The sequence below is a fragment of the Mirounga leonina genome, unplaced genomic scaffold, assembly GCF_011800145.1.
Source record: "Mirounga leonina isolate KUSES-001 unplaced genomic scaffold, KU_Mleo_1.0 Mir_488, whole genome shotgun sequence".
Lineage (NCBI taxonomy): Eukaryota > Metazoa > Chordata > Mammalia > Carnivora > Phocidae > Mirounga > Mirounga leonina.
In genome coordinates, this window is record NW_023270777.1 from 4,549,880 (window position 1) to 4,563,932 (window position 14,053).

Genomic DNA, 14,053 nt, shown 5'->3' on the forward strand with positions numbered 1-14,053 from the left:
CAGCAGAGTTCAGACTCTGGAGATAGGCCGCCTTGTCAGCAACTGCACAAACGAGGTGAGAACAGTGAAGCTGACCACCGCTTACACAATTTAAGGTGTGAAGGGTAATGACAAAGAAAAAAAAAGTTTTGCTTGAAGAGGAATATGTGCAAATGTGACAAAACCATTTGTCACACTAATTTTAGTCTTTTTTTTTTGAGAGGATAATTTGGAATGTAGGGAATCAATGCTCTGTGTGATACTTAAAATATAGCTAAAGTAGACCACAGATAAAAATAATTAGAAAAATTCTAACCTAGAGGAGGGGTGATAGGAAAATGCTGATTTTTTTTTTTTTTTTTACAGTGCATGTGGGCATGTAAATTATTGACTGGAATAAAAAAGTCTTAATCAGATCGTAAATACTAACTTACAGTAAGTCAGTGAAAATTGGAATGGGCAGAAATCACACCTCCACAAATCTTCTTAGTCATGTAAAACATGAAGTGTGTCATTTCTGTCCTCTAATACTTTTCCGGTCATCAGATAGGTCAAGAAAGTGTAAACTTGGCCCCTGCCCTTGAGGACCTGATGGTGTCAGCTCTGTCAGCTGGAAGATGTGAGCAGGGAGCGGTACCTTCAGTGCCGTCCGGTTCAGCCTGCTCCTCCCGCTGCTTCTGCTTGAACTTCATGTTCCCGTAATGCATCACGGCTCCCGTGAGCTTGTAGATGGCCGCCTTTTCATCAGTGCTGAAACCCAGGATGTCTACAGCGCTCTGTGGAAAGAGTTGAATTTAAATCATCTCCCAGTTACCACCATGGCAGATACCCTCAGGACACTGGGGCCTGCCTCCCCTCCTTCTTATGATGTCTTGACTAGCACTTTGCTGTTTTCAAAAGGCAGTCCTATTCTTCAGCACTTTATTCCACAAAGCAGCATTAGTAGGTACGCACCAGTTTCCCATTGAGTCATGTGGGCAGTGAAGATATTATGTGTCCTGTCCACACTCACCGAGCCAAGACTCAGAGCCTTGGCTTTGGATGCCAAGGACAACACTCTTCCTATTTCTCCACGTTAGCCAGGCCTTGCTCCACAGGTTTCTTATCTCATGGGTTTCCTTTGCTTCACAAATCTGTTCCCTCCTTTTCCTCCTATGTTGTCCTAGCCGACTCCTAGCCTGACTCCCCGGATATAACGAATGCAGTTGGGAAGAGGGGAAGAGCAATGGCCCTTGAGTTTTTCCCTCTCTGATATCAGGTCACAGCTCAGCTGGCCATGAGATGCCTGGCAGTAAACTTCACCTGATCGTTACTTATGCAGGGAAGAGACATTTGTGAAAAGAACGTCTCCTTTTATTGAAATATTGTTGTGTCTTTTTTCTCTATTGGATTTTGATCACCTTCTTAGTTGCGCATTCTAGGCTTTCCAAAGGCTCATGCAGTGGAGGCAGGCATCAGACAAGGAGGGGGAGTTTGCTTATGTAACTCTTTCTCCAGATTATTTACCCCCAGTTCCAGCTCACTGACTCAACCTATTTAAAATGCCTAGACATTAATAAAGTCTTAGAAGAAGACTGCGATGCTTTTTTTTTTTTAAACTTCCAACACTAGAGGTTATTTCTCAACTCCCTAACCCTTTTGGACATATGAATAATAATGAGGTAAAGCTGGTAAAAGCTGACATTTATGAGATGAAGGCACACAAATAGTTTATAGACTTTTTGAAAATAATATTTTAAGAGAAGAAGTGTTTTTGTAAGCAACTCCTAATCCTGTCTTGGGAATGTTGGGATATTCCCACTGGTATTAAAGTTAAGAATAATCAAAGAATGTTGACTATTCAGAAATGCAAAAGAAAACATGAAATATGTATAAAGTATATATATAAAGAAAATAAGCCAAAGAGTAATGATCCTTAAAAAAGAAGAGGAGAGAGAAAGAATCTGTAGTTCCAAAAATAAAAGTAAAGGCTCATGGAGGCCAAAAAGAATTTTTGAGGTTAGGGAATCCATTTCTTTAAATGCTGCATAGAGCGGGGAGGGGAATACTGTTAGCCCCCGGAGTGACATTTGAAATAAAATTTGTGTTTACATCTGACTACAGAGGAATTGTGGAAATCATCATGTTCTATTATAAAAAACCTAAAAATATCATAGGTCCTTTTCCCAGGTTATTGGATGTAGGGTCTGACATAAAATAAGAGAAACATCACTATTGGAGTACAAAAATTGACCCAAAGGACTGATGAGGAAAAAACAAAAAAGAGCCAACTAGCCAAGGAATGCTTAAGACTTAACATTTATTACAGACATTTTAAGCTTTCTGATACATAGGGTGGGGGCAGGCATTGAAATATCCTATAATTTTATTGCAAGAGTAAGGAAGCCTGAAAGGCAATATTGCCTATTTGTCGTCTTTCTGCTAATGCTGTTGACTCTATAGAGGGGAGTGTTGTATACTGCAAAATGAATTTGCTTTTTCCTGTTCTGTACCTGTTACATCTGTGGCCATCAGCTCTTCCTGGTCATCAATGCTGGGCACTGTGATTTCGCCTTGACTGACAAAGGCAAAGTCATATGGGTTGGTGGTGATCAGAAGCATTTCTGTACACATGAAAAAGAACAAATATAGACAATTACTTTGGTTATCAAAAACATTTTAGAGGGACTTCTTAGAAAAAAGGGCTTTTATTCTTCTTTAGTAGAAAAAAATCACAGATACTTCTTACCAATAAGCTCTGGTTTCTTGTTGGACATGATTTGATAAAATATGTGGTAGCTTCTTTCAGCCTTTAGCTGGAAAGTAACGCGGGACTTCTCCAGCAGATCTAGAAAGTCAGATTGAGCACACTTAAAAAAAAAAGGCCACAATGGAAAATTAAGCATTTGAAAAGTTCACACAACATAGATAACAAGATTTTCAGTATATTACTCCAAAGAAAAATATTTTTAATCACTAATATTCATTAACTTACATGTTTCAATATCTGCAGAAGCCAGTTTGCCTGTTGCACCAAAGTGGATCCTGATGAATTTACCCTTAAAAAGGCAAAGGAAGACTTTTTGTACATATTCAAAGGCAGACAGATATTTTCTTTAGCTATGGACCAAGCGTATGGGAAAGATACTGATACCACATGGCACAGAAGTGTCCATGCTGATCCTTAGGAAAGAAAGACCAAGAGACTTACAAAGCGAGAGGAGTTGTCATTCCTCACGGTCTTGGCGTTGCCAAAGGCCTCCAGTAGGGGGTTGGCGCTGATGATTTGATCTTCAAGGGTCCCCTGCAAAGGCAAGAGCGGTCCTCACCTCTGGGGCTCCAGACTTCCCAAGAACCGTGAGAGTCTTGAGTCTGGCCCCAGACCCACCTGCATTTTGCCAGAGGTAGCTTCCTCCTTCTTCTTCTCCCCAGTGACTGCAATTGTTGCAAAGTACTGGATGACACGCTTGGTGTTCACGGTCTTCCCTGCACCAGATTCTCCGCTGTCGAGTCCACACAGAGGAAAAAGTCAGAATCTAACCACTACAATGATCAAAATTCAACAGAGAGAAAGGCATGAAATCTACATACGTAATCAGGATCGACTGGTTCTCACGATCTGTGAAAGAGAAATAGGAGATAATGTTGAAAAATATAGGTAGCACATAAGTTTTGTAAACTCAAAATTGTCTTTTAAAGCTCCCCATTCTCACACACACACACACACACACACACACACACAACTATATCACTTGTTACTTTGCTTTTTTCACAATATTCTTTTTAAAATAAGTAACAAAAGATGTGCTTAAGGTTAGTCAGTGTGTTACACTCCTGTTACCTTTAGTGTGATAGAATATGTAATGAACGCACTATTTCAGTGTACTACCCTGGGAATAATTTATCATTGTCAGATGAATACTAGTTCCATGTTCCATTTAGTTACTTTGTTCATAGTTCAAAATCATGTTATTAATGTCCAATCCAAAGTTTTGTGTAGTAATTGGGATAACGTGTACTATGAGCTGTCAAGGCGTACTTTTTAGGAGAGGTGATGTATCAGCTATAATTAAAATGAATAGTTCATTCCAAAATTTGGTTAATTTTGATCTGGAATTAGCATTAGTTTGGATTGTAGCATAGAAATCAAAGCAAAATTCTCTATGCTTTTGAATTGGTCCATTTTGTTCTTTTTTTAAAAGATTTTATTTATTTTAGAGAAAAAGCATGCATGGGGAGGTGGGAGGATCAGTAGGGGAGGGAGTGGGGGGGGGAGGAAAGAATCTCTAGAAGACTCTACACTGAGTGTGGAGCCTGACTCAGGCTTGATCCCAAGACCCTGAGTTCACAATCTGAGCGAAAACCAAGAGTCAGAGATGCCCAATGGACTGAGCCACCCAGGCACCCCGGTCCCTTTTATTTTAAATATATTTCCCCGATTTTATTATATTATACTCCTAATCATATTAGAATACTATTATTATGCTATTACTATTATTATGTTTGTGCTGAACATTTAATTCTCCAAGTACTGCCTCTGTGTCTTCTATGTCATCACTATACATGTCATTTATAAATGGCTCTACAAATTGTAATTACGGATTCACTCACCGGTCAGCATGAACTGATAGGCGTTGTCAGAGATGGAGAAGATGTGGGGCGGGGCCTCCTGGCGCTTCTTGCCTCGGTAGGCGGCCACCACCTCAGGGTTGTACACCGGCAGCCACTTGTAGGGGTTCACGGTGACGCAGAAGAGGCCCGAGTAGGTCTGTGGGAAATGACAAGGTTGCTCTGTCTGCAGTCACATCATTAATCTGTCTTGGAAATACTGCTTTATATGCCAAGTGAGAGGGACCCAAGTACCGTGTCTGTTCTCCTAAGGTTCAAGGGTCTCATTCCCTGGCTGCCCCCCCCCCCCCACAGGCCCTACAACACTATGCTTCCTTCCGTTTGCCCACAAATTCAGCACTAAATAGATGGCTTGTCACATGCACAGTGTCAAATACATCAGAATTCACAACACTAACCAAATGATTAGTCTTAAAATTGTAGTAACCAAATTGCAAAATAGTCTTTAATTGGTTTTGGCTGACATAGTTCATGGACTTAAGTTAGTGAAAAGTGAAAAGAAAAAAGGGGGCGCTCACGTAGATCATCCAGGCTGCGTAACGCTCCTTGAGGTTGTACAGCACTCCAGGCTCGTGCAGGTGGGTCATCATGGCCATGTCCTCGATCTTGTCATACTTGGGAGGGTTCATGGAGAAGATTTGATCTTCCTTAACTGTGACAGTCTGTTAAGAAAAGGTGGAGCCAGTGCATATCAACTAAGTAGCAGAAAAGGATCAATTATGCCTTCCTACCCCGCTTTGTGTTACTTACAGTTCCAGCATCGGTCTTCACTGTCACCTTCCCCCCTTCCCTGCTCTGCACTGTACTTTTCACATAGGATTCCTTAGCGTCCACCACAAAGACAGAATTCTTGGCATCAAAGGGCCTATTCTGGGCCTCAATGCGCTCCTTTTCAGACTTTCGGAGGTACGGAGCTGCCTCCCCGAAAACGGCCATCTCAGCGTCGGAGCTCATGGCTGGGGGTTACTGGTAGCAGCACAGCACCGGGGTACCTAGAGGACAGAGACAGAGCCGGACAGTGACCCAGAGTGAGGGTGGACGTTGTCCTGTTGTTTTCACACTCCTGTGCCTCATTGGCCTGGCCCATTTCCTCAGCCCCGCCTGTAGGGATCATGCCTGTGTCCTGTGCAAAGGAGCTGAGAGATCGGATCATGGCTTTGAAAGCCTTAGGTTGGGAGCTTAATTCTTGTGATGTTGTAAGCCTCTGCTCCATCCTCTGTGCTGTGAGCCTTTGTAGATGAATATCGAAGAGTTTATGTTGCAGTCAATAGCGTTCGGGATGCCACAGGTGTGCTCAGAATCTTTTCTATTTCTACTTGCTTTGCTTTGTTTTCTTTTTCTACTTCTCCTTCCCACTTTTTTTTTTGACATTGCAGTGATACAAAGAAATGCAAAATAACTGTTTCCAATGGCTTTACAACCTGAACCTATTTTAAAAACTCAAATATTTAGTAAAAATTTTTTTCCTGGCCCCAAATATTAAAATCAGATGGCTAAATTGGATACAAATATTACTATTTTTGTAGTGATGGGTGAAAAGGTACCTTTGTTCATTCAGGACACAGTCCAGATTAAAAACACTTAATAAGCATGAATAAACCCCTACCATAGGAGTAAATTATTTAGGTATCACGTAATAAAGGAAAAAATAAATGCAACAGAAGTTGAAAATCCAACAAATGATTTGTCCTGTCAAAATTAAGTCTCATTTATTCTTAAATTGTGTGAAAGTAGTATTATCAAAACAAAATATAACTTTAAAAGGTTCTTGGAGAAAAACATTTGAATGAAAAACATATCATAGTGTTTGTATATTTTTAGTTTATAATTTGTTTTTAGTTGGATTTCAGGATAATGGTTGTTTATCTGATTCTTATTATTTCAGATCTCTCTCTTTCTTCCTCCTTTTTTAAAAAAAGTATCAATTCTCTAAGTATCTCTTCTGAAGTCAATAGCCAGTATAAAATTTCAAGCCAAAATGAACTTTAAAATTTTTTCCACTGACACGTGATTACGAGATGGCAGAGAATTTCTCTGACAGCAAGGACAGGACGAGTGACCAGTGACAGAGGGTGACTTCTGTGGAGGGGAAGGGGGGCTGGATTGTGGAAAGCAGTGTCTCTGTTGTCACAACAGTGATAACAGCAGCCTCAACTTCAGGCTTTTTGGAAGGAGTCTTGGTATTTTGTCATCAGCATTAAACTTCCTCTCGACTGTTAGATTTGGAATTTGCCACATACTCTAAAATCAATCTAGTTCACACCTTTGAAAACCTCTTGATGATACAGTGCAATTTAGACATACTTCCAGGGGACAGATACTGAATATTTAACCTCAGTTTTTTTCTTCAAAGGAAAAATGTTATCCTGTTAACTTTATTTTTTGTTTCTGTGTTTTTACACAAGGGCATTTTGCATTAACAGCACACTACTATGGAGAGATTACTGTAGTACAGTGCATTCACCAAACACAGAAAGGATGCCACCCTTCCCACCTCATGTCTGAGATCATTGGTTTCCCCACTTGTGGGTCACAAGCCCCCAAGGATCCTCAGGGTTGTTGCAGGGGCTCCCGAATCCACCTGCCTCAAGTTTGAGCAAGCCACATCCTGAACCAAGTCTAAGTCACTATAGTTTCTTACTAAATATAAACTAATTAGGAATTTATCAAAAGTATAGCAGGTTTTCATCATTATGTGTGTTTTTAACAGAATACTAAAAGTACAGGTCCCAACATATGGAGTTGGGGAGAAGGTCCGTTGAATGTTTTGATTGTATGGAGGAGTACTTGGAAGCCACCATCTGAGGTTATAGATGCGAGAGCTGCAGGTACAGAAAGGTGAAGGGTCATGCAGTGTGACAGAAGTGTAAGTGGTGGGCCTGGGACACAAACCCTGTTCTTGCAAATCCAGGTTCAGTGCTGATTCCACTGCGAGATCTGGAAAGCCACCTGGCTTCCCTCAGGTAGCCAGAGTCCATGGAAAGCCTGGATTGCCACCTGGAAATGTTGCCTACCTGATCAACACATTGTCGATTTTACCAAACAGTCTCTGTAATACATCTTCACTGGTCAAGTAGGACTAGCGGTTCACACTGAATATTACATTGTAATTGTTGCATTGTTTCTGAAGGGCTAACAACATGTGGAAGAGACGAGTCATTAAATTTTGTGTTGTTAAATGGTCTGAAAAGTCAATATTTTATGAGAGGCCATTTTTAAAGAACACCTGCTCCTGTATTACCTTATTCCTATTACTAGCCCAGGAAATAAGATGGTATAGTTTTTTTAAGACTTAGCAGTAAAGATCCCTTTGTCCTTTAGAGTGTAGTAATAAATCACTCTTACCTCTCGTGTTACCAGATAAAGAAGGTGGCGGGCCCGAAGCAGACAATTGCTGTTGAAAGAAAAAAAAACAAGAGAATGCAGATTCTTCTTTTTCCCAGTTAGTTGCAAAATCCTAGTAACTATATCGTGTACCATGTCATCCTTAGGAGTGATGGAAAGAAAAATTAAAATTTGGGAATAGGAGCCATTTCCCTTCAGTTGAATGATCATTATCAGCAGGAATGTAGAACTAGCCAAGTGTTCAGCAGGTATACATACCTTGAGGAATTTTGAGGAAGGACAGGCGGAGGCATGTGGGCTCCACTTTTACAGAGACCGTTGTGCAAGCACAGCAACCACCTCAGCTGTCCCTGCTGGAACCTACTTGGCAAAATCTTTTCTGGCAATCTCTTTGCACAATATTCACTGACTGTGGCTGTGAATGGATATAATTAGAAATATTTCTTGTCACCTATAAATAATTTGACGGAGGATAATCTAGGGTTCTTTATAGGCATTTGATAGGGGATGTGGATCCAGGGCTTCTAAGGCTGTTTTGCCAGCTTTGCTGTTACATCATTCACCACGGAATTCAAAGCCAGGTTCCCACTTACTCTCCTGCCTGAAACGTTGGTCTGACAGAACGAGCTGGACATGAGGAGTTCAGGACTAAGTGATGTGTTAGCGCTCAAAGTCATTAAGGAGCTGGGATGAATTTTAGATCTGACACTATGATTGGAAGCAGCAAGTGATGGATATTAAGCAGAAAATTCCTAGTCAGGGTCCAGGTTTTACAAACACTACCGATAGATTCTTCTAAAGTCTGAAAAGCTAAACATGATGGAGAAAGTGAGTTGTCAGGGTAGGCAGTGGTGGTAGACCAGTGGGGGAGTCGGGAGGGATTTAGAACAGATACAAACACTTCTGTTCTTTGCTGAAGGACTTGCCATGGATATCTCCAGCTCATTTGTTTTCACTGAGGGGACTCTGGGATGCTGTGTGATGCTCCATGCTTGTTTCCACTGCATAATGGAAGGAGACACAGACATGCATTCTTAGTTCATGGGCAAATCCTCATGACTAGCTGTAGCTCTAATGAGGTGGGTACTACATACTTTTATTTAAGGTGGGAGGAAAGATGTACCACAAAACTTGTGGATGGAGAAGGTGAGTGGGCATCCCATGTGCCCATGGTACTTGTCAATTGGGTTTTGGTGGCTTCGCCACATTCACAACACAGCTGTTGCTGAATATGATGGGAAATCTAAGTGTGTCCCTAAGACCTGATGTGATATTTTTTACTATCATCTGCCAACTTAAATTACTGATTAATGTGATCACTTTTTGTATGCATCCTATTGACTTAGAATTTTAACACATTAACAGATTGAATCTTTTATACTTTTTACTTCTTTTGAAACAATACTATGGAATAGGCAGACATTATTTTTATTTTTTTAAGTCTCTGTGGAAATGACTCTGAGAAAGTTAGTGATTTATGCAAAATGCTGGGCTCTAAGCCAGAAAGAGGAAAGGTCTGCTGATTTTTCTCTAGTTGAGATTTTCACAACTCACTTATTTTTACTTCTTTTGGAACTTGATATCTAAATTAGAGACATAATAAATATTATCAAACACACGCACTACTTTTAGAACTGAAAGAAAAAGAAGACACTATGGGTAAGACCAAGACACACACGCTGAGTTACACAGCTGTAGTTAGTGAGGACCGTACCTAAAACTCAGAGCTTTGACCAGTTGCTGAGCCTGACTGATCATCAGATCTCGAAAGCTCTAAAACAGGGCATCAGTGTTCTGGTGGAGACTGGCATGGACCACCAGGAGTGGGTCAGAGAACCTTGCAGAGCTTGTACAGAAGAACAGCAGTGCTAAATGAGGGAGAAGCATTTCCCTTACACCTGCTTCTCTAGGGACTCTCTGAATAGGAACTACAGGAAAGCAGAGCTAAGCCTTCTTGTATTTGTGTGGTTCTTTATGATTTGGATGCTGTATTTATGCAGTCTGGAGAAAAGCTGCTCTCTAGCATTTCCCCCCACTATCCTTGCAGATTTGGAAATGTTATAGGCTTCATCTACTAAAAACATAAATTTAGTGAAAACCTGATATTCCCTTTACCTTGTACAGTTGAATGAGTTAAATTAGGCTATACAAATAATCTGTAGTATAAAATGCCTTTATAAGTTATAGATGTATTATAGATGATTATTGGAGATTATGTATAATCACTTAATTCATATATATGTAAATTACCTATGTGTACATATACATAAAATGCTTATAACAGTGTTACAAGGGGCTGCTGAAACAGACATTTTGTAATTATAGGTAAAGTTCACAAAGGTATGCTGACACTTTTCCTGAATATACACTGGGTGTCAAAACGGTAGTAAAGGGCTGCAAAGAGATGGTGGTTAAGAAATGTCAGTGAGCAAGATTATTTTTATTGTTATGTCTTCTAAATTATTATTATTATTTTTTAAAGATTATATTTATTTTTTGACAGAGAGAGAGACAGCGAGAGAGGGAACAGAAGCAGGGGGAGTGGGAGAGGGAGAAGCAGGCTTCCCGCTGAGCAAAGAGCCCGATGTGGGGCTTGATCCCAGGACCCTGGGATCATGACCTGAGCCGAAGGGAGACACTTAACGACTAAGCCACCCAGATGCCCCTCTAAATTATTTTTTAAGTAGGCTTCATGTTCAGCGTGGAGCCCACCATGGGGCTTGATCTCACAACCGTAAGAGTCGAGATCAAGAGTTGGACACTTAACTGACTGAGTGAGCCACCCAGGCACCCCTGTTGTGTTTTTATTAGATAAACTTTGTTCAAAAAATATAGTTGGAACCCACTTTGGAGATGTTCATGTCCTAGCTTCTGTGGTGCCCAGTGTAGCAACACAACCTCAATAAAATCCCTTGAGATGTGGCAAGTCAGATTGTTGTTGGTCTTTTTTTAAATTTCTCAGGGGCAAAAAATGGGTCTTCACAAGTTGCTTATTCATTTTAAGTCTGTTGCTTATTACACTGCAGATTCTCATCCCGGTGTGTGGGTATCTTCACTCACTAAGTTTTCTAGTCTGTACATACTTATTAAATATCCACTGTGTGTCAGCCACTGTGGTAGCTCCCCCAAACTGGCCAAGACAATACCCTAATGGCAATTTCAGTCAATGGGGGTGGACATACACAAACAGATAAACAAATCAACATGTGATACACCAGATGATCGTACATGCTTCAAAGAACAGTGAAGCTGAGTAAGGGGGAGAGGGAGCATTGTAGCAAGGTGGGTGATCTCGGAAGACTTTCATAATAAGGTGACATTTGAGTAGAAGCTTGAGGGAAGTGTAGGAGCAAGCAATGTGGATATCTAGAAGAAGAGTATTTCACAGAGTGGGAACAAAGAGTGTAAAGGTCCTGAGCCTGGAGTCCTCCTAAAGCGTTGATGAGCAGTAAAGAATCCTGAAAGAAGAGCAAAATAGACAAGGGACAGAGTGGCAGGAGATGAGGTAGGGAGGGTCAGTTATGTAGGAACTTTGGGACAATACAGGAACTTTGGTTTTTAATCTGAATCGGATGGAGAGCCAGAGGAGAATTTTAGGAAGGGAGAAATGTAATCAGACTGAAGATTTAAAAGAACCACTCTGGGTTCCAGCGTTGAATATAGGTTGTAGGGCAGCAAGGGGAGGCCAAGCGGAGGCAGCAGGCCACTGCAACTGTGTAGATAGAATATTAAGGTGGCTTGGGCCATGTTCCAGTTAGTGTTGCTGACATAGCATATTGCCCCAGACATAATGGCTTAAAACAACCATCTTATTATGCCCATGGGTTTTGAGGGTCGGGAATATAGATTCTGGAAGGGACACAGCAGTCTCTGTTCTGCAAAACCTGGGTCGTCTAAGAACAAAGCCTGGGGGGTGATTCAAAGCTAGGGGCAAGTATTATGTCTCATAATAAATGTCAGAGGAAAAAAGTATTGTTGAGAAGGGTAGCTAATAAATGAAGTGATATCTGGAGGCAGACGGGTCAAGGGAAGGTTTGTTAAAAGAGGGGAGAGACTAAGCATATTTGTTTTGATGAGAAGGATTATGGAAAGTTAAGACAAATTGATGACACAAGAGAAGGAGGAGGGACTGGAGTCCAGAGGCCAAGTGGCAGGTTTGGACTCTAAAGGGGGGAAAGGACACCTCATATATTAGGAAAGAAGACAGAGAGTAAGGGCAAGATGCAAGTGAGTTGATAGATTTGATGGTGGGAAGATGAGAGAGTTCCTATTCGCTTCTATTTTCTTAATGAAGTACGAGGTGAAGTTATTGGTTGAGAGTGAGGGCAGTGCAGGAGATGTAGGAGTTATACAGAGAGGAGGTGTGAAGTGTCCGTTTTGGAGAGCGAGAGGCTTGGCCAGAAGTACCGAATTACAGTCATATTGTTAAAGTGAGACCAGTTTAGCAGATCTGTTTTTCTCCAGCAAGTTAAGTTGCTTGGATGTGGTCATAGGAAAGCTGAGTTGAACCAGGGTGAGACTTTGTCTGGCAAGAGAAATATAGGGACAGGGCCAAAGGAGTTAAGAATCCTTTCAAGTGAGTTATTGTAATATTGGACCATGAAATTTAAGCTCGGACAAGGAAGAAAATGAGAGGACGTATCAGAACAGTGAAAAAGTAATGGTCAATGGATAGGAGGTCTTGATGTCAAGGAATTGCAGGGATGGAATATCTAGAGCAAGTGAGCTGGAAGAAGAGGAGGTATTGGATAGAGATTGATTGGAATAAATCCCGCTTGGTGTGATGTGTCACTATTTTATATATATGGTTGGATTTGATTTGCTAATATCTTGTTGGAAAGTTTTGCATCTATGTTCATAAGAAACATTAGTCTGTAGTTTTTCGTAATGTCTTTATCTGGTTTTGATATTAGTGTCATTCTGGCCTCATAGAGTGAGTTAGAAAATTTTCCCTCTGCTTTTTTCTTAAAGACATTGTGGAGAATTGATGTTATTTTTCCTTAAATGTTTGGTAGAATTCACTAGTGAAATTATCTGGACCTGATGCTTTCTTTTTTGGAAGCTTATTAACTATTGATTTAATTTCTTTAATAGATGTAGGCCTATTCAGATTATCTGTTTCTCCTTGTATGCTTTGGTTATTTGTGCAGAGACTGAATGGGGTGCTTGAGATTGCAATTTTTGTGAAAATCTTGATCATGGCAAGGTCAGTGATGACTGTATGCTCAGCTACCTCAAACTACTTTCCAGGGGGTGATTTTCTACACATACAAGTATATAGTACATATAGTGGTATTCATTCATTTAATTGGCATTTACTGGGTAGACATAAAAGAGTTTAAAAAAAGAAATCCCTGCTCTCTTGGAATTGACATTTTGATGGAAGGGGGTGGTGGAGACAATGAACTCATAAAAAAACGTTGAAGATGTATTTCTTATTCTATGTGACGTGCTATGGGAAGTGTAAGTTAGAGTCACGAGGTAGTAGTTACTGTAGGCAGGGGGCCACATTTGGTATGGCAAGCAGGACAGGCTTCTTTGAACTGAGACTTGAATAATGCACAAGAATGATCTCTGCAGAAATCTGAATAAGGAACGTTCTATGCAGGGAAAACTGTGGGGAGGTGAGTGAGGGAAAAATAGGTCTGTATTTTGAGTGCCTACCAAGAGCCAGGTGTATTTGATTTACACTGCTTCATTTTATCCTCATGCAAACCTAAAGAGTGGAAAATGTTAGTATTGCTGAATACTGAAAAGGAATTGAGTAACAGTCTGGTTAACTAAATTGCCCTGGATCCCATAGCTGGTGTGTGTGGTGGAGCTGACACTCAGGCAGGGCCGCCTCAGCCTCCATCACCCAGCTCCTAGCTGTACAGCCTCCATCACCCAGCTCCTAGCTGTACAGCCTCCAGCGCCCCTTCCAACTCAGAGATTCCGTATTTACCTAATGATGTTACTGACACGATAAAAGCTATGCCAGAAGGAAACAGCTAACAGAATAATAAATAAGAGACCTCCCATCCAGTGACTCATATTTTGTGAAAGCTGCCTTTTATGAGAGCAGCATGTAGTGTTAAAGTGACAGTGTCCTGTTGTTGGACACGCCATAATGCTTGCCCAC

General features: G+C 40.9%; 1 pseudogene across 1 annotated transcript in view; it reads right to left on the reverse strand.

Moving 5' to 3' along the window:
- The window catches only part of LOC118000072, a 27,103-nt pseudogene extending 21,547 nt beyond the window's left edge, over positions 1 to 5,556 (reverse strand). Inside the window, exons 1-11 of the transcript XR_004676369.1 lie at positions 5,338 to 5,556; positions 5,106 to 5,249; positions 4,570 to 4,726; positions 3,550 to 3,577; positions 3,347 to 3,461; positions 3,170 to 3,262; positions 2,954 to 3,017; positions 2,708 to 2,806; positions 2,479 to 2,582; positions 617 to 755; positions 1 to 42 (exon numbers count right to left, since the gene is read on the reverse strand). The exon at positions 1 to 42 is cut by the window's left edge and continues 3 nt beyond it. The product of XR_004676369.1 is annotated as a myosin-4-like (transcript). The remainder of the gene's footprint in view (positions 43 to 616; positions 756 to 2,478; positions 2,583 to 2,707; positions 2,807 to 2,953; positions 3,018 to 3,169; positions 3,263 to 3,346; positions 3,462 to 3,549; positions 3,578 to 4,569; positions 4,727 to 5,105; positions 5,250 to 5,337) is intronic.
- Positions 5,557 to 14,053: the final 8,497 nt, after the last annotated feature.